Below are 25278 nucleotides of genomic sequence, written 5' to 3' on the forward strand. Positions count from 1 at the left end.
ATATATATATATAGATATATATATATATATATATATATATATATATAAAGGGAAACCCCCAACATAGTGACGTGGCGCAACCACAAACGTTAATTCTCCTTGAACTTTTTAAATACCAATAATACCCTTCCCCTTCAAACAGTCGTACCCCTAACCAATGAGGCATCCCTCGTCTTACCAATGCGCCTCTTCTGTACCATCACCACTATATTACAAATAGCACGTAAACCAAAGTTGTCTCCTTGCACAGCTGCAAATCCACCGACACACAAACTCTACTTCCCTCTGTCGCTTCCAACTTCTTCACTCAATTCCCCCCTCAGCAAACATTCAAGAAATTTCACTGCCTGGTTCCATGGACCCAAAATATTTCAAACATATGCCCCCTCAAACCAGGTAAACTTTCTTAGTTTTTCCATAATCACGGTTCGCTCGCCTTATGTTACTATGTAAAATTGTTCTTCCTCCCGCCCTTCATATTTTCACCCCCTTGTTTTGTCAGTAGCCAAAACTCCTGTACTATTTTAAATTGTCTCCTACCAGGCCTGCGTATATGGACACAACTGCACTGGCTCTTTGTATGGACGCAAAGGAAGTAAACCAATTTGTAACAGATTGCGTTGCATTATATTTCCCTTGAATTACTTCCCATACCTGTCACGAATTTAGTTAACATTGGTAGTGTGATGACAATGACAATTTATTTTGAACAAGTCACTTCCTATTATATTTGTATTATGTTACAACTTGGTTTATAATGATATATATCCTTTAGTAAATCTTTTGTTCCTTCATGAATATCATTTTACCCGTACACGGTGTCACAATGCATATTACATGCTTATTTAATTTATGTATCAAACTTATGTACTTTCACCAACATCATTTAATCAAAATTCGTAGGCCAATTTATTAAATCAAAGTATTAGTTAATGTAAATATGAACGTCAGCCAGCTATAAAATATGTTGATGAATCATCCGTCGATATCATTCTATTGTTCCTTGACCTGACTTCGAAGTTCACATTAGTGCACGTAACGTTCCAAGCTTGGTCGGATTAAAAAACTTTGTACATCTGCAACTACAAATTTTCTAAGCACAAAATAGGCTCCATAGGGAAATTTGACTTTGAATAAGTTCCTTCACATTTGCGTCGTCACATTGTTACCATTTACCTACCAGTTCCTAGCCCGTACCCCCGAGATTTCTTATCATTGACAGTGTTATTGCCGGATAATATATCAAATTTTGACTTCCTTATGAAAGTATGCTTCTCTGTTCATTTAATTTTTGGATCACTTCTTCACAGAGGTTGCATAAAATGATATGTTCAGCACCAACTTTATTCTGCTATGAATTAAATTATAAATTGTTGACAGTTGCTTTCCCTATGGTGAAGGTGATTTCAAAGCGGGTTGTTTGTGTAATGTATAAAAGTATGTTATTGCTTCATCTTCATATTGATTTTACATATTCATTCCATATTGTCTCATAATCTCTTTGAGCCTGGTTTTCTTATGAATGTACTTGTCAAAGAAGGAGCTTATACTCTCCGACCTTTGAGTTGTTGACATTCCATCCATAAAACTGCCTCTCATGTAAGCTGGAATTCATTTTTTGCGGACCTCATACAGTGTCTGAATCCATTCATTCTCTTCCTTATCAATCGGCTAACCATCTTCCACCATCTTAAATCAAGTTGGTCATCATTTACTATTAGGTTATTAGCATTTTAGTATTAATATTTAACATATTAAATTGCTTTATTTTGGAGTTATAAGAATGAACATTGGAATGGATGACTTCTACATCATCCATTAGCATTGGTTTTCCATAAATATATTTCATTCTTAATTCCTCCATTACTCTTTGTAACCTATGTAACCTATGTAACTCCCATTGTAACCTATGAAACTCCTAAGGCCATTATCTTCACTATTTACTACCTCCATTATCTTCCTATTCATTGCTAAGAAGACTTCTTGTAGTATAAATAGTGGTAGTCTTCATTTGGTTTTATAGACACACAATTCATAAGAGAAAACAAAGAGTGAAAGAGTTAGTCTAAGAGAGAGTTCTTATTAGTTGAAGGGAAGTGTTCTTTTTTGTGGAGCTTTGGACTCAACTCTTGTCCAGAGTTGTTGAGTTATACTTTGTGAAGGTTGTTGTATCCTGGAGGGGACAAGTCAAAGAGGACTACTGCTGGACGGGTGAAAACATTTGCTGCAGTGGGCTTGAATCTCCTTAAAGAGAGCGAGATATCAGCGCCTCAGCCTGAAGAGATTACTTTCTTCATTTTATTTTAAATTGTAATCTTGCAATTTTATTATCTTGTAAGTTTTTTCACTAACAATTTTAAGGAGATTCTAAGATGGCTACAATTGAAAAAACCGCGGATGTCAAGATGGGAGATGTTAACAATCCATTTCGGTTCAATGGTAATCATTTCAAAAGATGGAAGGGTAAAGTACTTTTCTACTTAAGTCTTCTCAATGTTACTTATGTATTAACGGAGAAGAATCCAAATAAAGAAGACATCACCACTATGAATGATGATGAAATTATTTCTCATCTAGAGAAAGTGGAAAAGTACGATGGTGATTCCTATAAGTGTCGGTATTATCTTCTTAATTGTCTATCTGATAATTTTTATGATTATTATGATAGAACTTACTCTAGTGCAAAGAAAATTTGGAAGGCATTGCAGAGTAAGTATGATACCGAAGAGGCTGGAGCAAAAAAAATATGCAGCTAGTAGATTTTTTCGTTTCCAAATGGTGGACAACAAATCAGTGGTAGATCAAGCTCAAGACTTCATCATGATTGTTGGATAGCTTAGGTCCGAAGAGGTTAAAATTGGAGATAACCTTATGGTTTGTGGCATAGTGGATAAACTTCCACCTTCTTGGAAGGAATTTCAAAAAACTATGCGCCACAAACAAATGGAAACCTCTCTTGGAACCTTGTAATGAAAATCCGCATGGAAGAAGAAGCAAGGGGACAAGATGCACTTTTACAAACAGAAGAGAACAACATCATATCGAAGGTAAATTTAATTACTGCGAATAATGCTACTCCTGAAACTCACAAAAATACTTCTCTAAAGCTTAAGAAGAAAAAATTCAAGAAAAATAATGGTAGACCTCCCAAGAAAAATAATGGTGAAAATCACCAAGCACAAAATCAGCAAGTTCAAAAAAAGGGACCATGCTTTGTTTGTGGCAAGAGTGGGCATATTGCTCGATTTTGCAGATTCCGGAAACGTGATCCTAACCCTCAGGCAAACGTTACCGAAGAACTTTTTGTGGCGGTGATTACCGACATAAACATGGTTGAGAATGTTGATGGATGGTGGGCTGATTCTTGTGCAAACCGTCATGTCTGTTGGTTTAAAAAATATACTCATTTTGAAGAGCCCAAAACCATCATGTTTGATGATGCTCACACTACTCAAGTTCTTGGAAAGGGAGATGTTGAATTGTGTTTTACTTCTGGAAGGATATTAACATTGAAAGATGTACTTTATACTCCTTCTATGAGAAAAAATTTGATGTCTAGTTTTCTTCTTAATAAAGCAGGCTTTAAACAGATTATTGAATCTGATCAATATGTAATAGTGAAGAAAGGTATTTTTGTGGGGAAGGGGTATGCATGTGATGGGATGTTTAAGTTGAATGTTGAAATGAATAAAACTTCTACTTCTGTTTATATGCTTTCTTCTACTAATTTTTGGCATGCTCGTTTGTGTCATATTAATGATCGTTATGTTGGAATCATGAGTAGTTTAGGATTAATCCCAATGGTTAAAAAGAATTTTGAAAAGTGTGAGGCTTGTAGTAAAGCCAAGATCACTAAAATGCCTCATTTTCAAGTTGAAAGAAAAACTGATTTGTTAGAATTAGTTCATACAGATATTTGTGAACTTGGTGGAATTCTAACTCGTGGAGGTAATAGATATTTTATCACTTTCAGTGATGATTTTTCTAAGTTTACATATGTTTACTTGATGAAAAATAAAAGTGATGCTTTTGAAAATTTCAAAACTTATCTAAATGAGGTTGAAAATCAGTTTGGAAGAAAAATAAAAAGAATTAGAAGTGATAGAGGCCGTGAATATGAATCAAATGAGTTTAACTCTTTTGTTAGATCATTGGGAATAATTCATGAAACTACTCCTCCTTACTGTCCTTCGTCTAATGGAGTAGGAGAAAGGAAAAATAGAACTTTGATTGAATTGACAAATGCCATGCTTATTGAGTCAAATGCACCTTTAAATTTTTGGGGTGAAGCTAGCTTAACTGCTTGTTATGTGTTGAATCGTGTGCCTCATAAAAGGTCTAAATTGACACGTTTTGAATTGTGGAAAGGTTACAAGCAAAGTTTGGGATATCTAAGAGTTTGGGGTTGCCTAGCCTATGTGAGGCTAATGGATCCCAAGATTACAAAGTTGGGTAAGAAAGTTACTACTTGTACTTTTCTTGGTTATACTTCAAATAGTACAGCCTATAGATTTTTTAATCTTGAAGATAATATTGTAATAGAATCTGGTGATACTATTTTTCATGAAAATAATTTCCTTTTGATACTAAAAATAGTAGGGGTCAAAGGATTGAACAAAATATTTTGTCACTACCTAGTTCTTCTACTTCAACTTTGAAAAATAAAGAAGTTGTTGATTTTGAGTTAAGAAGAAGTAAAAGAGCTAGAGTAGAAAAAGATTTTGGTCCTGATTTTTATGTGTTTAATGTTGAAAATGACCCTCTAACTTTGAAAGAAGCATTATCTTCACATGATTCTATTTTTTGGAAAGAGGCTGTAAATGATGAAATGGAATCTCTAATTTCTAATAAAACTTGGAAGTTAGTTGATTTACCACTGGGTTGTAAAACAATTGGTTGCAAATGGGTCTTAAGTAAAAAGTTGAAATCGGATGGTTCTATTGATAAATACAAGGCTAGGCTAGTTGCAAAAGGTTTTAAACAACTAGAAGGCCTAGAATTTTTTGATACTTTTTCTCCGGTAACAAGAATTACATCCATTAGACTTTTAGTTGCTATGGCTGCAATTTTTGATTTGAAAATTCATCAAATGGATGAAAAAACTGCTTTTCTAAATGGAGACCTAAATGAAAAAATTTATATGGACCAACCCGAGTGTTTTGTTGAAGCAGGCCAAGAAAGCAAAGTATGTAAACTTACTAAATCCCTATATGGCTTGAAACAGGCACCAAAGCAATGGCATGAAAAGTTTGATTCCTGCATGATTGAAAATGGTTTTAAAACAAATGAGTGTGATAAGTGCATATATCATAAGTCTTGGAATAATTCTCATGTGATTATTTGCCTATATGTTGATGATTTGTTGATCTTTGGCTCTAACATGAATGTTATTGATGAAGCTAAAAATGTTCTTAGAAGCCATTTTGATATGAAAGATCTTGGTGAGGCAAATTTTATTCTTGGAATAAAAATAACAAGAACATGTGAGGGGATTTTCCTTGACCAGTCACATTATGTTGAGAAAATTTTGAAAAAATATAACTTTCATGATTGCAAGCATGTTGCTACTCCTTTTGATTCAAGTGTTCACTTATTTCCTGTTGAAAGTGAAAATGATGTAATAAATCAAAAGATTATGCTAGTATAATCGGAAGTTTGAGATATGTGACCTGATTGCACTAGGCCTGATATTGCATATGCAGTAGGAGTACTTGGCAGGTTTACAAGCAAGCCAGGTAATGAACATTGGCATGCTATAACAAGAGTTATGAGATATTTAATTGGAACGAAAAATTGTGGTTTGTTCTATAAAAAATATCCTGCTGTACTTGAAGGCTTTTGTGATGCGGATTGGAACACTTTGTCAGGTGATTCCTGTTCTACCACTGGTTATGTCTTTACTTTAGGTGGTGGTGCTGTTTGTTGGAGATCAAAAAAGCAAACTATAATTGCTAACTCTACCAAGGAGGCTGAACTAATTGCTTTAGCTTCAGCTAGTCAGGAACCGAATTGGTTAAGAGATTTATTGTTTCAAATTCCTTATTTTGAAAAACAAATTCCTCCTATTTTAATTCATTGTGATAGCACCGCTGCAATTGGTAGAGTTCAAAACCGTTATTACAACGGTAAATCCAGACCTATAAGGAGGAAACACAGTAATGTAAGATCGTATTTGACAAATGGTACCATTAATGTTGATTATGTCAAATCTTGTGATAATCTTGCAGATCCTCTTACAAAGGCCTTAACAAGAGAAAAGGTCTGGAGCACATCGAGGGGGATGAGATTGAAACCTAATAATTATTGAGTCATACATGAGGAAACCCAACCTGGGGACTAGAGATTCTATAACCAGGTTCAAAGGGAAAAACTAATCATATGATGACTTGTTGTGAAAAATGCACTATTTTTTCCCCTCCCTATGATGTGAGTGCATTATATCCTGTAGTTTGTGAAGGTTGAGTTGATAAAACTCTTAATGAATATCTGTAGCCCGTATGGGTGGAGTGTTAATCTTACAGGAGCACTCTCGACAGATTTCACCTATGTGATGTGTGGAAGTAGGTCGCTTCCTATGAGAATGGGGCTTATTCTCAAATGCACTCATGAAACCGGGATAGCACATGGCCATAACGTGCTGGCTGTTAAAGCTCATGTCAACACCTTGATTATTATGTGTGAGCAGTGATATTTTATTTCCCTTAAGCAGTCATAGTTCAAGTCTGAGACCACTACGACTCTGGGGTAAAAGTTACTGTTTCACTAAGTGGAGGTTCAGTAAAGAGCACACCTTCATTATGCATAATAGTCTTACTTCAACTGATATACTCTCTTATCTAAATATTAAAATGAGTGGGGGATTGTTAGGTTATTAGCATTTTAATATTAATATTTAACATATTAAATTGCCTTATTTTGGAGTTATAAGAATGAACATTGGAATGGATGACTTCTACATCATCCAGTAGCATTGGTTATCCATAAATGTATTTCATTATTAATTCCTCCATTACAGCCATTGTAACTTATATAACATATGTAACTCCCATTGTAACCTATGTAACCTATGTAACTCCCATTGTAACCTATGAAACTCCTAAGGCCATTATCTTCACTATTTACTACCTCCAATATCTTCCTATTCATTGCTAGGAAGACTTCTTGTAGTATAAATAGTGGTAGTCTATATTTGGTTTTATAGACACACAATTCATAAGAGAAAACAAAGAGTGAAAGAGTTAGTCGAAGAGAGAGTTCTTATTAGTTGAAGGGAGGTGTTCTTTTTTGTGGAGCTTTGGACTCAACTCTTGTCTAGAGTTGTTGAGCTATACTTTGTGAAGGCTGTTGTATCCTGGAGGGGACAAGTCAAAGAGGACTACTCCTGGACCGGTGAAAACATTTGCTGTAGTGGGCTTGAATCTCCTTAAAGAGAGCGAGATATCCGCGCCTCAGCCTGAAGAGATTACTTTCTTCATTTTATTTTAAATTGTAATCTTGCAATTTTATTACCTTGTAAGTTTTTTCACTAATAGTTTTAAGGAGATTCTAAGATGGCTACAATTGAAAAAACCGCGGATGTCGAGATGGGAGATCTTAACAAGTCATTTCGGTTCAATGGCAATCATTTCAAAAGATGGAAGGGTTAAGTACTTTTCTACTTAAGTCTTCTCAATGTTTCTTATGTATTAACGGAGAAGAATCCAAATAAAGAAGACATCACCACTATGAATGATGATGAAACTATTTCTCATCTAGAGAAAGTGGAAAAGTACGATGGTGATTCCTATAAGTGTCGGTATTATCTTCTTAATTGTCTATCTGATAATTTTTATGATTATTATGATAGAACTTACTCTAGTGCAAAGAAAATTTGGAAGGCATTGCAGAGTAAGTATGATACCGAAGAGGCTGGAGCGAAAAAATATGCAGCTAGTAGATTTTTTCGTTTCCAAATGGTGGACGACAAATCAGTGGTAGATCAAGCTCAAGACTTCATCTTGATTGTTGGAGAGCTTAAGTCTAAAGAGGTTAAAATTGGAGATAACCTTATTGTTTGTGGCATAGTGGATAAACTTCCACCTTTTGGAAGGAATTTCAAAAAACTATGCGCCACAAACAAAAGGAAACCTCTCTTGAAACCTTGATAATGAAAATCCGCATGGAAGAAGAAGCAAGGGGCCAAGATGCACTTTTACAAACAGAAGAGAACAACATCACATCGAAGGTAAATTTAATTATTTCGAATAAGCTACTCCTGAAACTCACAAAAATACTTCTTTAAAGCCTAAGAAGAAAAAATTCAAGAAAAATAATGGTAGATCTCCCAAGAAAAATAATGGTGAAAATCACCAAGCACAAAATCAGCAAGTTCAAGAAAAGGGACCATGCTTTGTTTGTGGCAAGAGTGGGCATATTGCTCGATTTTGAAGATTCTGGAAACGTGATCCTAACCCTCAGGCAAACGTTACCGAAGAACCTTTTGTGGCGGTGATTACCAACATAAACAGGGTTGAGAATGTTGATGATGGTGGGCTGATTCTGGTGCAAACCGTCATGTCTGTTATGACAAAGACTGGTTGAAAAAATATACTCATTTTGAGGATCCCAAAACCATCATGCTTGGTGATGCTCACACTACTCAAGTTCTTGGAAAGGGAGATGTTGAATTGTGTTTTACTTCTGGAAGGATATTAACATTGAAAGATGTACTTTATACTCCTTCTATGAGAAAAAATTTGATGTCTAGTTTTCTTATTAATAAAGCAGGCTTTAAACAGATTATTAAATCTGATCAATATATAATAGTGAAGAAAGGTATTTTTGTGGGGAAGGGGTATGCATGTGATGGGATGTTTAACTTGAATGTTAAAATAAATAAAACTTCTACTTCTATTTATATGCTTTCTTCTATTAATTTTTGGCATGCTCGTTCGTGTCATATTAATGATCGTTATGTTGGAATCATGAGTAGTTTAGGATTAATCCCAATGGTTAAAAAGAATTTTGAAAAGTGTGAGGCTTTTAGGAAAGCCAAGATCACTAAAATGCCTCATTTTCAAGTTGAAAGAAAAATTGATTTGTTAGAATTAGTTCATACAGATATTTGTGAACTTGGTTGAATTCTAACTCGTGGAGGTAATAGATATTTTATCACTTGCACTGATGATTTTTCTAAGTTTACATATGTTTACTTGATGAAAAATAAAAGTGATGCTTTTGAAAATTTCAAAACTTATCTCAATGAGGTTGAAAATCAGTTTGGAAGAAAAATAAAGTGATAGAGGCCGTGAATATGAATCAAATGAGTTTAACTCTTTTGTTAGATCATTGAGAATAATTCATGAAACTACTCCTCCTTACTCTCCTTCGTCTAATGGAGTTGCAGAAAGGAAAAATAGAACTTTGATTGAATTGACAAATGCCATGCTTATTGAGTCAAATGCACCTTTAAATTTTTGGGGTGAAGCTAGCTTAACTGCTTGTTATGTGTTGAATCGTGTGCCTCATAAAAGGTCTAAATTGACACGTTTTGAATTGTGGAAAGGTTACAAGCCAACTTTGGGATATCTAAGAGTTTGGGGTTGCCTAGCCTTTGTGAGGCTAATGGATCCCAAGATTACAAAGTTGGGAAAGAAAGTTACTACTTGTGCTTTTCTTGGTTATGCTTCAAATAGTACAGCCTATAGATTTTTTAATCTTGAAGATAATATTGTAATAGAATCTGGTGATGCTATTTTTCATGAAAATAAATTTCCTTTTGATTTTAAAAATAGTGGGGGTCAAAGGATTGAACAAAATATTTTGTCACTACCTAGTTCTTCTACTTCAACTTTGAAAAATAAAGAAGTTGTTGATTTTGAGTTAAGAAGAAGTAAAAGAGCTAGAGTAGAAAAAGATTTTGGTCCTGATTTTTATGTGTTTAATATTTAAAATGACCCTCTAACTTTGAAAGAAGCATTATCTTCACATGATTCTATATTTTGGAAAGAGGTTGTAAATGATGAAATGGAATCTCTAATTTCTAATAAAACTTGGAAGTTAGTTGATTTACCACTGGGTTGTAAAACAATTGGTTGCAAATGGGTCTTAAGGAAAAAGTTGAAATCGGATGGTTCTATTGATAAATACAAGGCTAGGCTAGTTGCAAAAGGTTTTAAACAACTAGAAGGCCTAGAATTTTTTGATACTTTTTCTCCGGTAACAAGAATTACATCCATTAGACTTTTAGTTGCTATAGCTGCAATTTTTGATTTGAAAATTCATCAAATGGATATAAAAACTGCTTTTCTAAATGGAGACCTAAATGAAGAAATTTATATGGACCAACCCGAGTGTTTTGTTGAAGCAGGCCAAGAAAGCAAAGTATGTAAACTTACTAAATCCCTATATGGCTTGAAACAGGCACCAAAGCAATGGCATGAAAAGTTTGATTCCTGCATGATTGAAAATGGTTTTAAAACAAATGAGTGTGATAAGTGCATATATCATAAGTCTTGGAATAATTCACATGTGATCATTTGCCTATATGTTGATGATTTGTTGATCTTTGGCTCTAACATGAATGTTATTGATGAAGCTAAAAATGTTCTTAGAAGCCATTTTGATATGAAAGATCTTGGTGAGGCAAATTTTATTCTTGGAATAAAAATAACAAGAACATGTGAGGGGATTTTCCTTGACCAGTCACATTATGTTGAGAAAATTTTGAAAAAATATAACTTTCATGATTGCAAGCATGTTGCTACTCCTTTTGATTCAAGTGTTCACTTATTTCCTGTTGAAAGTGAAAATGATGTAATAAATCAAAAGGAATATGCTAGTATAATCGGAAGTTTGAGATATGTGACTGATTGCACTAGGCCTGATATTGCATATGCAGTAGGAGTACTTGGCAGGTTTACAAGCAAGCCAGGTAATGAACATTGGCATGCTATAACAAGAGTTATGAGATATTTAATTGGAACGAAAAATTGTGGTTTGTTCTATAAAAAATATCCTGCTGTACTTGAAGGCTTTTGTGATGCGGATTGGAACACTTTGTCAGGTGATTCCTGTTCTACCACTGGTTATGTCTTTACTTTAGGTGGTGCTGCTGTTTGTTGGAGATCAAAACAATAAACTATAATTGCTAACTCTACCATGGAGGCTGAACTAATTGCTTTAGCTTCAGCTAATGAGGAAGCGAATTGGTTAAGATATTTATTGTTTCAAATTCCTTATTTTGAAAAACCAATTCCTCCTATTTTAATTCATTGTGATAGCACCGCTGCAATTGGTAGAGTTCAAAACCGTTATTACAACGGTAAATCAAGACCTATAAGGAGGAAACACAGTAATGTAAGATCGTATTTGACAAATGGTACCATTAATGTTGATTATGTCAAATCTTGTGATAATCTTGCAGATCCTCTTACAAAGGCCTTAACAAGAGAAAGGTCTGGAGCACATCGAGGGGGATGAGATTGAAGCCTACAAATTATTGAGTCATATATGAGGAAACCCAACCTGGGGACTAGAGATCCTATAACCAGGTTCAAAGGGAAAAAATAATCATATGATGACTTGTTGTGAAAAATGCACTATTTTCCCCCTCCCTATGATGTGAGTGCATTATTTCCTGTAGTTTGTGAAGGTTGAGTTGATAAATCTCTTAATGAATATCTGTAGCCCGTATGGGTGGAGTGTTAATCTTACAGGAGCACTCTCGAGAGATTTCACCTATGTGATGTGTGGAAGTAGGTCGCTTCCTATGAGAATGGGGCTTATTCTGAAATGCACTCATGAAACCGGGATAGCACATGGCCATAACGTGCTGGCTGTTAAAGCTCATGTCAACACCTTGATTATTATGTGTGAGCAGTGATATTTTATTTCCCTTAAGCAGTCATAGTTCAAGTCTGAGACCACTACGACTCTGGAGTAAAAGTTATTGTTTCACTAAGTGGAGGTTCAATGCAGAGCACACCTTCATTATGCATAATAGTCTTCCTTCAACTGATATACTCTCTTATCCAAATATTAAAATGAGTGGGGGATTGTTAGGTTATTAGCATTTTAATATTAATATTTAACATATTAAATTGCTTTATTTTGGATTTATAAGAATGAACATTGGAATGGATGACTTCTACATCATCCATTAACATTGGTTATCCATAAATGTATTTCATTCTTAATTCCTCCATTACTCTTTGTAACCTATGTAACCTATGTAACTCCCATTGTAACCTATGTAACATATTTACTCCCATTGTAACCTATGTAACCTATATAACTCCCATTGTAACCTATGAAACTCCTAAGGCCATTATCTTCACTATTTACTACCTCCATTATCTTCCTATTCATCGCTAGGAAGACTTCTTGTAGTATAAATAGTGGTAGTCTTCATTTGGTTTTATAGACACACAATTCATAAGAGAAAACAAATAGTGAAAGAGTTAGTCTAAGAGAGAGTACTTATTAGTTGAAGGGAGGTGTTCTTTTTTGTTGAGCTTTGGACTCAACTCTTGTCTAGAGTTGTTGAGTTATACTTTATGAAGGCTGTTGTATCCTGGAGGGGACAAGTCAAAGAGGACTACTGCTGGACTGGTGAAAACATTTGCTGCAGTGGGCTTGAATCTCCTTAAAGAGAGCGAGATATCCGCGCCTCAGCCTTTTAAATTGTAATCTTGCAATTTTATTATCTTGTAAGTTTTTTCACTAACATTTACAGACTTAAATATACACATGCTGAATTTTTTCATGAATTTCTCATGCAACTTTTGTAGATGAACAAGTATTTCCAGGATTGTTTCCAGCACATGCCAAACCAGAAAACAATGACTTAAACATGGGAAAACATCTTCAACAGCTAATTTGAGTGACTTATTTTGATCAGTGCTTATCACATTTTGAGCCTGCCCGCCCCCTACTCTAAGCCGCGATCTTAAAACTCACTAATATTGCACTTACAAAATTGTATTCTTAAAAAAGGTTACCTGACCGACTCCAACTTAAAAAAAGATAATCCACATTTATAAAATTTCTATAATCAAAGTGCATTAATTTACAAATATCAAACAAAACAGAGTATTGATAAAAAAAAAATTTGCACGCTAAATCCCACAATTTAAACATCATTTTTATGTGGCGTGAGGCTGAATCAATAAACTATAAAAATTTAATCCATCGTCGTATATCCTATTAGTAAAATGTTTCCCAACTTTTGACAGCGGCTATTCAGTTTAGAGGCAAGACAATTTCATGTACAATTTACATATCACCCAGTTTTCCCTATCTCTATCTATAATTGGATGTATTTTAAGGGGAATCGTTAGAAATTAAACGTTAACAAATAAAAGGGTTTTTTACCCTAAGTCTAATCTATGCAAACGCCCATTCCTCCATTCATTTTTGTTAAGCTTTTAGATATGGAGTCGTCCACATCCTTGTTCAGGTTATCCATTTCACTCAAAGATGTAATGTCTTTAGTTTTTGGGGACTTGAACAAATCTGGAGTGTGCAGTATTCATGATATATGTCCTTTCATCACCAGGCATGAGATCTTCCAGGACTTCACTACATATCCCACCCTTCTTTCAAATCACATCCTGAAATGAAATCCTTGTAAGGGATCTTTTCTTTATTGACAATGGCATCGTAAAACTAATGGAGGAACCACCTCTCACTAATATAATTTTTAATAAAAGTATGTTCCGCCAATGTATCTGCCCCTCATATTATGTAACAAATTTAAGTTATACACAGTGACATTAGTATATACCTAGTAATGTGTGTGATTAATGAACAGTGGTAACAAATGGTATTTTTGGCAAAAGAAGGTGGAGTTTCACAGGACCATGTAAAGTTAAGGTTGAATGGTTACGTCACCTATTCTGTTGGATTCTGAGATTGGGAAATATCTTTAAAGATGTTTCCAAAACATATTTTATAGAAATTTAGCATTCAAATTGAAAATAATATAAATTTGATTAAATAAGTATCTAGTATAAAATTATGAGGGATACAAGTGTTTTACATAATAAAGATATTTGTAATATTAACTGTGATAGCACTTATGCAAGTTTTATGAGGACAATAAAATAAAACAGAATAGTAGATGGTCTTCGGTATAAAGTTTGAGTATATATAGTGTGCCAAATGACAATTTAGTAAGCTTTTACATGTAAAATGATGCTAATGAAGGAATCTGATAGCAAGTCCCTTTTAAAGTAGAACATCATAGCGTCTAAACGACTAGGGGAGCTTAGTTTGATTCGCTTAATAAAATAAATGACCAAAATCAGGGCTATTCAATGACAACACGGAGTGAAATTTCAACCCAATAATTAAACCTAACTACCCTATTTAATATTGCAAACACAAATCCACGTGTTGTCAATAAAGAACAAACAATGTTAATCTCAAAGAATGCGTCGCTTCCTAGCATCTCTTGCTAAACACAACGTCTACACCTAACGGTTGTTTCAAAATGCGCCTATTCGAAACTATGATTCTAGAAAATTGCGTCTCATCGAAAAGGTTGTAAACCTCTTTTATATTCACAAATATATGTTTTCATTTACAAATTCAATATTGGATGATTCATGTACTCTCACCAAATATGTAAGGTTTCCTATACACCCTGCATACATACGACCCGTAATAGTAGACACCTAACGTATACTCAAACGTTTGAGAGCACTAAAAAATGGAATGTTTTAAAACTATAGAGGGAATCACATTACAAAAATTAAAAAATAGGTCAAATAATGTCACACTTTAAAACATTACCAAAATCACACATATTATATAGTCTAATATCACCCACCTAAGTCCCGCGCAAAGCGTGGGTGGATTCCCTAGTTAATAATAAAGAAAATTATTTTAAATCAATAAAAAAATTACAATTAGACCCACACATTTTATACATCTTTTAAACAGAATGATCTTAGAAAACACCTAACTTTGAGCCATTCTAGTAAATCCTCATAAATAATACTCTTTGTCTGTCATCTATCAGTTTATCAGCATAAGTGTTCCCTCAAAGTTTTTCTTCTCCACAAGAAAGCTCCTTAACATTATTTCTTTATCCTATTGTGGTGGCACGGGAGCAGCCGAATGATGGTGCCAAAATCTAAAATGTTAGTTTTTCCTCTCCTTTCGGTGAAGTGACTTTGTACCTCTCTTTTCAATGGGTGACCACTAAATAAGCAAGGCCATGCGTAGTTACTCTCAGAAAGTTGCCAACTAACAAATGACAAAATCGTGAGCTGTGTGTGTATCCCCTGAGTACGATGCCCTAGATTTATTGCCAAATTTCAGAATTTCTAAATATTTTGGTTATAAAGTACCTGGCGGCGACTCCAGTCTCCACTTCTGGATGACGACACCCATGAATTGAGTGTGACCAGCTAAAACCATAAGGGAAAGGAAAGGTTGCAATCCCATCAGTATGGATCAAAGCATTGTCACGAATCGGATTCAAACTAATGCTTTCCAGATGCATGGTCTGCATGACTTGGAGAAGAATTCTTTACTTTCTGAGACGTGAAGTGACATATCCTAGCGAGTGGGCTTATTCGGTCAGAACTCACTCATAAGGAAACTAATAAAGTAGGTCTTTCGAGTGAAGGTATATTCTGATTTAACCTAAAATATATTTGCTAACAAATTATGCAATTATAGAAGTTTGTATCTTAATAACGTCGCAAACTAATTTAATAGGAAGTTAGACCAAAACATTAACATAAAACAATAAAAAAAATTCTAAAATTTTATCATATTGAATAATCTTTACCATTGTAATTTTCACAGTGGGTAATTCTTATGTGTAAGTCTCCTAATAACCATTGTCTCAAACTACGAGTCAAACTATGACTTGTTGGATCAAGAGATGAAAGGCAAAGAAAATAACTTTTAAAAATAATGTTTTTGAATAGCTTAATTTTCTTATTACTAAAACAAGAATACATTCTGTCATTTAATAGGATTACAGTTAGGTATTTAAGCTAAGTCAAAGAGATTATCCACGAACAACTCGATCGTGAAATAAGTTAATAACGATGTCAATGTGCTTCGTCCTATTGTGAAAAGAATGATTTTTTTGTCATAGCAATTGTCATCTTGTTGTTGAAGATCCGCTACCAATTTCCTTAAAATGATACCTTGACAACCTGCTGATGTTGCAGCCATGTATTCTACTTTTGGAGATGATAAGGCTAATGTATCATCTTTCTTTAAACTCAATAAGATATCTCCAAAACTGACTAAAAATATTCCTATATATTCTCCTACGATTTTACTTTTATAAATAATTCATTACATGTTTAAATCAAAATCCCAAAACTTATCGTGTGTAATTGTTGTATTTGGTAAATAGGTGTTTTAAACCCTTGTGTTGGATTTGACTATCTTCAGAAAATAAAATAAAGAATTTTTTTTAATAAGTTTCATGACCACATGGACATTGTACTAGTAGCAAAATGGTGATATATCTTATATAAGGAAAAATATTTCATCTTATAAAGAAATCCCATTTTAACATTGCAGAAAGGAGATTCTTGTATAAATCTTCGATCATCTATTTTACAACCTCCATTTTGCAACTAAAGATCCAATATCTAGTGTGTAGATCATCCTCTTCCCTTAACTATCTTTTCCTCGGATGCTTTGGAAATCACCATTCCACTATTGAGTGCTATATTTTGCTAGATAATCATAATTTTATTATCTTATCTTAAAATTGGAGATATGTAAATAAAATCTATTGGCATCACTTTGTAACTTTTCTATATTTTTAAATTTATCCATGGTGGTTTTTAATATATTTTATCACCCTTTGGATCATTAAGGAGTAACTTGGTAACATCACTCGTGTCTAAGTAGTTGTGGTTTCTACTATTATGTTATAAGTGTTATGTATCTATTTAGTTTCTGCATATATCAAGATACCCCAAATTATTATACAATGGCTTATCTTTTAGAGTATGGATTTTCCTTAGACGCTCCATATATATTTCATTTATAGTGAACTTTTTGTTAGTCTTAACTTAAGGGTCAGTCTCTAGATATATCTAAGTATGTTTGGTGTCCTTATTCTGAGAAACATATGTATGTCATATGTTACTTTATATATGACTCTTTAATTTTAAGAGAGAACAAGGAAAAAGTCTTTTGGAATAACATTCTTTTATTTTTCCATAACATCATACATTGATAGCTATAAAAATGCATTCATGCATAGCTAGAAAAAAATAAGAATAAGTGAGGACTAGGAAAAGAATTTTTTTTCTTGAATAGGTGGAGTTTTTGACAAAAATGAGCTATTTTTAAAACCAATTCACCAAAATAATACGTTTTTAAATTTTTTCACAAAACTAGTATAAACGTACTTCATGGTAACGTTTTAGGATATTTTCATTATAAAAATTCAACGGACAAAAAGTTAACGGGTTGGCAACGTTAAACGCATAAACGTAACTGTGAGTAACGTTTTAGGTGTAAAACGTTACTCAAGAGTACGTTTTTGGAGAATCCAATCACGGGCCACTGACTCCAATCCTGCAAAGGCGGAGTCAAATCATTCAACTGTAAAACGTTACTCATAGTAACGTTTTACACCTAAAATGTTACTTTGACTCCCGTTTCTTAGATTTGATTGATTGATAGTTGAAGGAATGGGGATGGATAAAATTATTATTATTATTATTAAAACAAAATAATAATAATAATAATAATAATAATAATAATAATAATAATAATAATAATAATAATAGTTTTATCCGTCCCCATTCCTTCAACTATCAATCAATCAAATCTAAGAAACGGGAGTCAAAGTAACATTTTAGGTGTAAAACGTTACTATGAGTAACGTTTTACAGTTGAATGATTTGACTCCGCCTTTGCAGGATTGGAGTCAGTGGCCCGTGATTGGATTCTCCAAAAACGTACTCTTGAGTAACGTTTTACACCTAAAACGTTACTCACAGTTACGTTTATGCATTTAACGTCGCCAACCCGTTAACTTTTTGTCTGTTGAATTTTTATAATGAAAATATCCTAAAACGTTACCATGAAGTACGTTTATACTAGTTTTGTGAAAAAAATTAAAAACGTATTATTTTGGTGAATTGGTTTTAAAAATAGCTCATTTTGGTCAAAAACTCTGAATAGGTGTGTAGAAACATGTGTACAATTTTTTCCCTCATTTTTGATGTGTTAAACACTAACTTATAAATGATAACTCAATACAATTTTCATACATTTTTATATGAAAAAAGACATTGTATGCTCTACCAAATGATTTGTTTCAACCTCTTGATCTCTTACCTCTAACATCCAATGTATAATTATTGTATTCTCCTCCTTGCGGTATTTGTGTTTTCAGGGGAATTAGAAGAAGGTAACGGTAAAGTTGTTTAGTGTAACACCGCGGACTCAAAAAGGAACAAAGTAACAGATTCTGCAGAAGCTGCAGGTGCCACCGATGGAGGCCACCCACGGCCCATGGGTGGGACCAAGACTGTACGTGTTTTCCATAGGTCAGCCATCAAGGACTTTCAGTATAATCCATAACCACACCAGCACCTACGGACCTAAACAGGAACCACTGTCCATGGTTCTCACCCAAGTTTCCACCTCTAAAATAGCCAAACAGCGGACTTAAAGGATGGGCTATCGTTCTATTCTAGGGTCTGTCGGTCAGGCCCGTCGATGGCGTAGTCAAATTTTATATTAGGATCATTTTGGTCTTTCCCCTATGTCTTTGACAACTAAATTACGTCATTTAATCCTCAAACTACGTCGTTTTGATTAGTTTTAGCCTAGTATTCTAGTAAGACTTTACTCTAAGTGATTCATTCACCAAAATACACCAAATATAGAACAAAAAAAGAGGAGAAAGAGGCAAATAAAATCCTTCAAGAGCGTAACAAGTGTTCTTCAGTTCCAGCCTTGAAATAAAATATGTTGCCATTGAATTCATCACTAGGCATGTGGGATTTAACTAGTGGATTTCTTTCATCATCTAGGTCCCAAGAATTGAGTCAGATTTCTGATTCTTATATCTTTCTTAGGCCTGGGGTTGCTAAAACCTAAAATATTGGTTGTGATTTAACTATTAGAGTATTCCTAATCGTATTAGCATATTTTTGTGGAATCATTGCTTTGTACTTTGTATGAAACCCTGAACACTAGTTGTGCATATTCTCTAAACTTAAGAATTTCACATTCTGGGTGAGTTAAAACAGATATTCATGCTCCAATTTTGGAATGTCATATCATATAAGTATATAATTGTTACTTTTAGTATTTACATTGTGTTCAAGAAAGGTCAACGATGTAAAGGTCCATTCGACGAATCCCCGACACTAATCGTCGAGCTAGAAGTAGCTCACAAAGTTACACTGTATTTTAAGGATTAGGGTCGCAAAAGACGATAAGAAAGGTCTTTCGGCAAGTTGTCGAGTGAACTCGGAGAGCTCAGGAATATCTCTAAAGTGACAAACTCAATTTCACCAATTTATTGAAATTAAAGGCAATCTAGGAGGACTTGGGAGAACCACCGAACAACTCGACGAGTTTGACTCAGCTCTCCTAACGGCCCAAAGTGCCACTTTTCACCCCACATCTTCAAAATTTAACCCCTCCTGCCCACGAAAACGAAAACAAACACCTACAATATGCAATTAAGGTCATACTCATATTACCCATGCCCTCGGGGTACTCAAACTTCCCCTAATTTGTCAAAAATTTTCCATTAGACGTCTTTAGCCATTAAGAATGATGCCAACTACTCCATCATTTCGAAAAATCTGACATTTAGCATAATTCAGGGTTACTCATACTTCACCCCGCTAGACCCAACACTATTTGGCACAACCCAACAATTTCGACTAAAATCTAACTAGTAAAAACATGGCAAAATATAAAATACCCATAATTATGACCTAATTTAATTCATTATGGGAAATACAACAATTAAACACGATATAATCAACTACCCAACAACAATCAACAACACATTACAACTTGCATTCGAGTTCAACCATATATTTAAGTACGGGGTTTGGTAAACCAACCTTTATGCCAAAATTTTTAACTTAAACATTTGGCTAGAAAGTTCAAGAATCTCGAGCAAAGTTTTCACAAGATATGAAACAAAAGCAATAGAATACGACACATCTAATATGGGGTGTGAGAGTATGCAAGTTAAAAGGGGAGAAGATAAATGATTTTGAAATTTTAAATAGTTTGTACTTTAAAACCTTTCAGTTCGTGCTCCATTCGGTGATATCTATCGTACCCATTGAACCACTCCTTGATTTGTTGAGTGGTATATTGGCTCGCCTGTATGTCAAAACGGTGGACAAATCCAGGCTTCTAACCGAGTTTTAGGAAACTTCTAATCAAGAAGCGTTGTTCAAATTAAGGTCTAAGTTGGGCCTCGGCAGCCTCTTCGGCGATTTGCCGTTTAGAGTTTTGTTTGCCAAAATACACATTTTCCTACAATATTCACTTTTCAACCTGCGCGATCAACACCTATTATTCAAAATTTAACATAATCATCAAACACATAGGTGTCTTCAAAACAAGTTCCGTATTTAACGTTGTGGTATGATGAGGATATGCTTTGAAGGATCATTCATCGAGTATTCCAAGGTATCCCTTGGTAGGGCCCATTTTGCCCTTTGGTTCAATTAAGAAGAAATTTGACCCATTTGCGCTTCCAGTTGCTTAATTTACACTTAATGGGAGATGAACATTTAATTAAGTGTAAAGATAAATTCTTTCATTTCTTTCAAAACTTTTTCCGACCCAGCAACTCTATTGAGAATGCGTGAAAGCATTTCTTCCATACAGATATTTTTGACTCCATGGGATTTGGACGCTCATGGGGTGGGACATATATATATCCTTTTCACCATCTATTTCCTTCCAAGTAGCATTGCTATAACATTATTCCATGTAATGATCTCTCCAACCATCATCTCTATTCCAACATGGACTTCCACCCATCCTTAGATAGTTTGAAGGATATACCCTAGGAATTTCACTTCCTCATTGTAGAACGCCTCAAGTTGCACTTAATGAGGGTTACTCAATAAACACCCACAACATTTACATTTTCAAGCCACTCACATCATATTTTTCGCCAAGATATGCAGTTGGGTCATCATTTTTGCCATGTTTTGGTCTCTCTATTCATATTTCTCGATATGCTCTTTTTTCATCCTAAAAGTGAGAGGAAACACTTGGTACTCATGATTATACAATTCCATGTTTATATAGGTCATTCCATCAAAGAGTTGAGATACTACTTCATTGGGTTGTTGAATTATACCTCCAGGAACAAGTTGATCATCAACTACTTTGTTCACCGAATCAAGACTCCTATAAAAGAGTATTGTCGCAATGTATGATTCAACAATTTGTGATAGGGTCATCTTAAACGTCAACAAACTCTAGAGGATAGATTCACCTTCAAAGCATTTAAAACTTTGGATGTTAATTCTGGGCGTCATCATCTTTTATGGGGGAAAGAATTTCGCATACAACACTGCTTCCAATTAATCCGAAGAGGTGATGGAATCCCTCCCTAACTTAGCTAGCCATGTGGTGGGTTCAGCCATCAAAGAGAATTGAAAAAAACATGAGATGCACTGTTTTTTCTGATACGTTCTTTAGTAAAAAAAAAAGACCACAAACGTCCATGAAGTTCCGGATATGCCCATGGGGGTCTTCGTGACCTAATCCCCATATAGACATTTCATTTTGAGATGTAGCATCGTGCTTGTAACATGGATTACAATATTACCTTCAAATGGAGGTAGACGTATTGCACAAACACCACCCAATAGGATTGGGTCATTCACATCATTAAGATTCCCAATATCGTCTTGGCATCCCCCTTGGCTACCATTACTCCCATTGAAACTCATTTCTCACTCTGTTCAAAACAAACAACAAAAACACAAAATAAATTAAGTTGATTTACTTATAACTAAAAAAGATCACAATTCAACTTCAATAAAGAACTTTAAACAAGACCACTCTGTAGCAGCAAGGCCATTTTGATTAATGTTTGAAGCGCACCTCATCCAATTCTAGGTGCAAATGATCATTGACTTGTTATGCCTCGTATTTTTTTTATATACGTAGTGCGCGTCATGATCTAGTAGACGTAAGTCCGGGGAATGAGATTTTATTTTAAGTTCCAAGTTATTAAAGAAATATTAGGCAAGGATGTTAATTCCAAATGTGATATTAAGTATGATTTGGCTAATGTAAGTGCCATTAACTTTAAGTGAGGGATTAATTAGTGGCTGATTTGGATTAATTTAATCCAGTGGGCCCCACCACTCATAATTGGTGGCTGATTAGGATTAATTTAATCCAGTGGGCTCCACCACTCAAGGACAAAATTTAAAAGGGATCAGATTGTGAGCTGGCCTTAGTGGACAGGTGTAGAGGGGGGCTGCCTCCACTTCATACTATTAAATGAGGTGGAGAAATCCACTCCATGCTAAATAAAGTGGTGAAATGCATTGCTGCATATCATCTTCTTCTTCACCACTTGGCTTGGGCAGCCATGGAAATGGAGAAACCAACCCTGCAACTCTTGGCCAGCAGCTGCAAATAATTTGGTTAGTAATCTCCTTGTTTGGTGTGTTAATTCTTTAGAATACCCTTGTTAATTATCCATTAATTTTAAGAAGGGGGCGTGACCAGTAGCTTAGGAAGTTTGTTTTAGTTATTGAATGTGCTAAGTATGAACGGAAACCATAATCGGATTATTAGTGGTGTCGTGTTGGTGCTTGGGCTGTTTTGATTAAAGCAAACTGCAGGAAAATTCTGTTTTGGCATTATGTATATGTTGAATGTGATTATGAGTATATACTCCAAAGGATGAATACGATAAGGTAGATGTGTTGCGAATTATAAAACGAGTTATCGCTCGGTGTGTCGTTGCTTCGCTGCTATGGTTGCTGAGACGGAACTGTTTTGGGGAGGGGGCTGTTTAATATGATTCTTTGGGTTATATGTGTTATTGGTATTGCTGTGGATAATTTGGATTGTTGTCGGATTGGGACGAAGTAAGGAAAATAGGGGAAGTGCTGCCGAATTTTCGTTAGATTATTAGCTAGCTTACAAGAAAGTAAAGCACGATGTTTATCTAATTGCGGCACGATTGTTGCTTGTTATAGATTAATAGCTTGAGCAGTAAATATTGGACGTGCGGCTCGATTATTCGGTATGTAACGTTGTCCCTTCTTTCTTTGTTTGGCATGACTTTTAAAAATAAGCGAATAACGGACAGATTTGATACTTATCTCTAGAGCGTCTAAGTGACGTATATTCTTGCTTCCACAATTATTCCTCTATATATCGGCTATGTTTAAGGCTATGATGATCTCTAATATCTATGGTAGTGCTTCTTAGAGTCATTGAGATTTTACGTTTCCATATCGTATTAAAGGTTCATAATCTTGATAAAACATTAATCTTTGGTAATACTCCTTGCTGGTTCACGTTGATTGTTCTATTGAGTTATAAGAAATGATTTTAATTGCATATGGTTGCTCATAATATTCTGCTCGTGCATAGAGTCCTTTATCATTTCACCGAGTCCCGGGCCGGGTAATGTTCGTGCGGAGTTTCTTGCATATGTCACCGAGTTCCTCACTAGAGGGCCGGGTATGTATATTATATATATGATTGGTGATGAGGATGGTTATGATGATGATGATGACGGAGATGACGTGATGATTATTTTGCCGAGCCCCTTACTAGGGAAGCTGGGCACCTTAAATGTTAAATATATGCATGATTTTCACTTAAAAGGGTATATGTGTAGCGATATTTTGTTTCGACTTGCCATATTGGTATCCTGTCATCTTTACCTTATGCTTTACATACTCAGTACATTGTCCGTACTGACCCCCCTTTCCTCGGGGGGCTGCGTTTCATGCCCGCAGGTGTAGACGCACAGTTCGGTGATCCTCCCGCCTAGGATATCTACTCTGCTGATTGGGAGAGCTCCACTGTTCCGGAGCCCAGTCGTTTTGGTACATAACTTTTGTGTAGTCTTTTGCTCGTCTATGGGTATGGCGGGGCCCTGTCCCGTCGAGTTTCACTAATGTACTCTTAGAGGTCTATGGACATTATGTGGGTTGTATATATATGTTTTGGATAATGGTCTGGACATGGTTTGTTTGGGATGTCCGCTTGTACAGGGGCAGCCTTGTCGGCTGCGTACATCATTGTGTATTGTGTAGTGGCAGCCTTGTCGGCATACGTATGTTATTATGCTTTGAATAGTGGCGGCCTTGTCGGCTCGCGTATGCTGTTATGGTTGAATGGTTATGACTCCTTATGAGACAGGTCCTCTTATATATATATGACGTTGGGGTTGGCTTGATTTGATTAAATTCCATATTGTCTTAGTTTCAGTTGGTTATACTTAGCAGGTTTGTATGTGGGTGTCCAAAACGGGCACTAGTCACGGCCCATCGGGTTGGGTCGTGACAAAGAGTGGTATCAGAGCGCGGTTCTTCCTCGGAAGTGTCTACAGACCGTGTCTAGTAGAGTCTTGTTTATCGGTGTGTTGTGCACCACATCTATAAACAGGAAGCTACAGGACATTTAGGATGTCATTCTTTCTTCTTATTCTAGATCGTGCGATAGAGCTATATTAACAGGATAATCCCTCTCTAACGAATCCCTGTGTTTTCAGCTATGCCTCCAAAGAAAGCGACAGCCGCCCAGAAGGGAAAATCGGTAGCAGAAGGTACTAGTCAGACCCGGAGAGTTACTAGGGCCCGTGCCCAGTCTATGCCTGGTATGATGCTCCAGTCGGAGAGCTCTGCTACACCCCCACCGCCAGAAGAGCTTAGAGCAGCAGCAGCTCCAGTTCGGGGGACACCACCAGCCCCCGAGGCCCCAACATCTGAACCTCCAGCTCCTCAGTCAGGGGCGGAGGATAGGGCCATGAGAGATGCGGTTCAATTGCTGACTAGATTAGTGGCAGATCAGGCTCGCAGGCATGGACTAGGAGTTGATCATGCGGACAGATCTGATAGCTTAAGGGCTCGTGACTTCTTAAGTTGTAATCCTCCAGAGTTCTTTGGGTCAAGGCCCCAGGATGATCCGCAAGAGTTTATTCGTCAGATGCAGCGTACATTGAGGATAATCAAGGCTTCGGAGACCGAGTCTGTTGAGTTGGCTACGTATCGTTTGCGGGATGTAGCTATTAATTGGTATGAGTCTTGGGAGTTATCTAGGGGTGAGGGTGCT

Source organism: Solanum pennellii, chromosome 6 (assembly GCF_001406875.1).
Source record: "Solanum pennellii chromosome 6, SPENNV200".
Taxonomy (NCBI): domain Eukaryota; kingdom Viridiplantae; phylum Streptophyta; class Magnoliopsida; order Solanales; family Solanaceae; genus Solanum; species Solanum pennellii.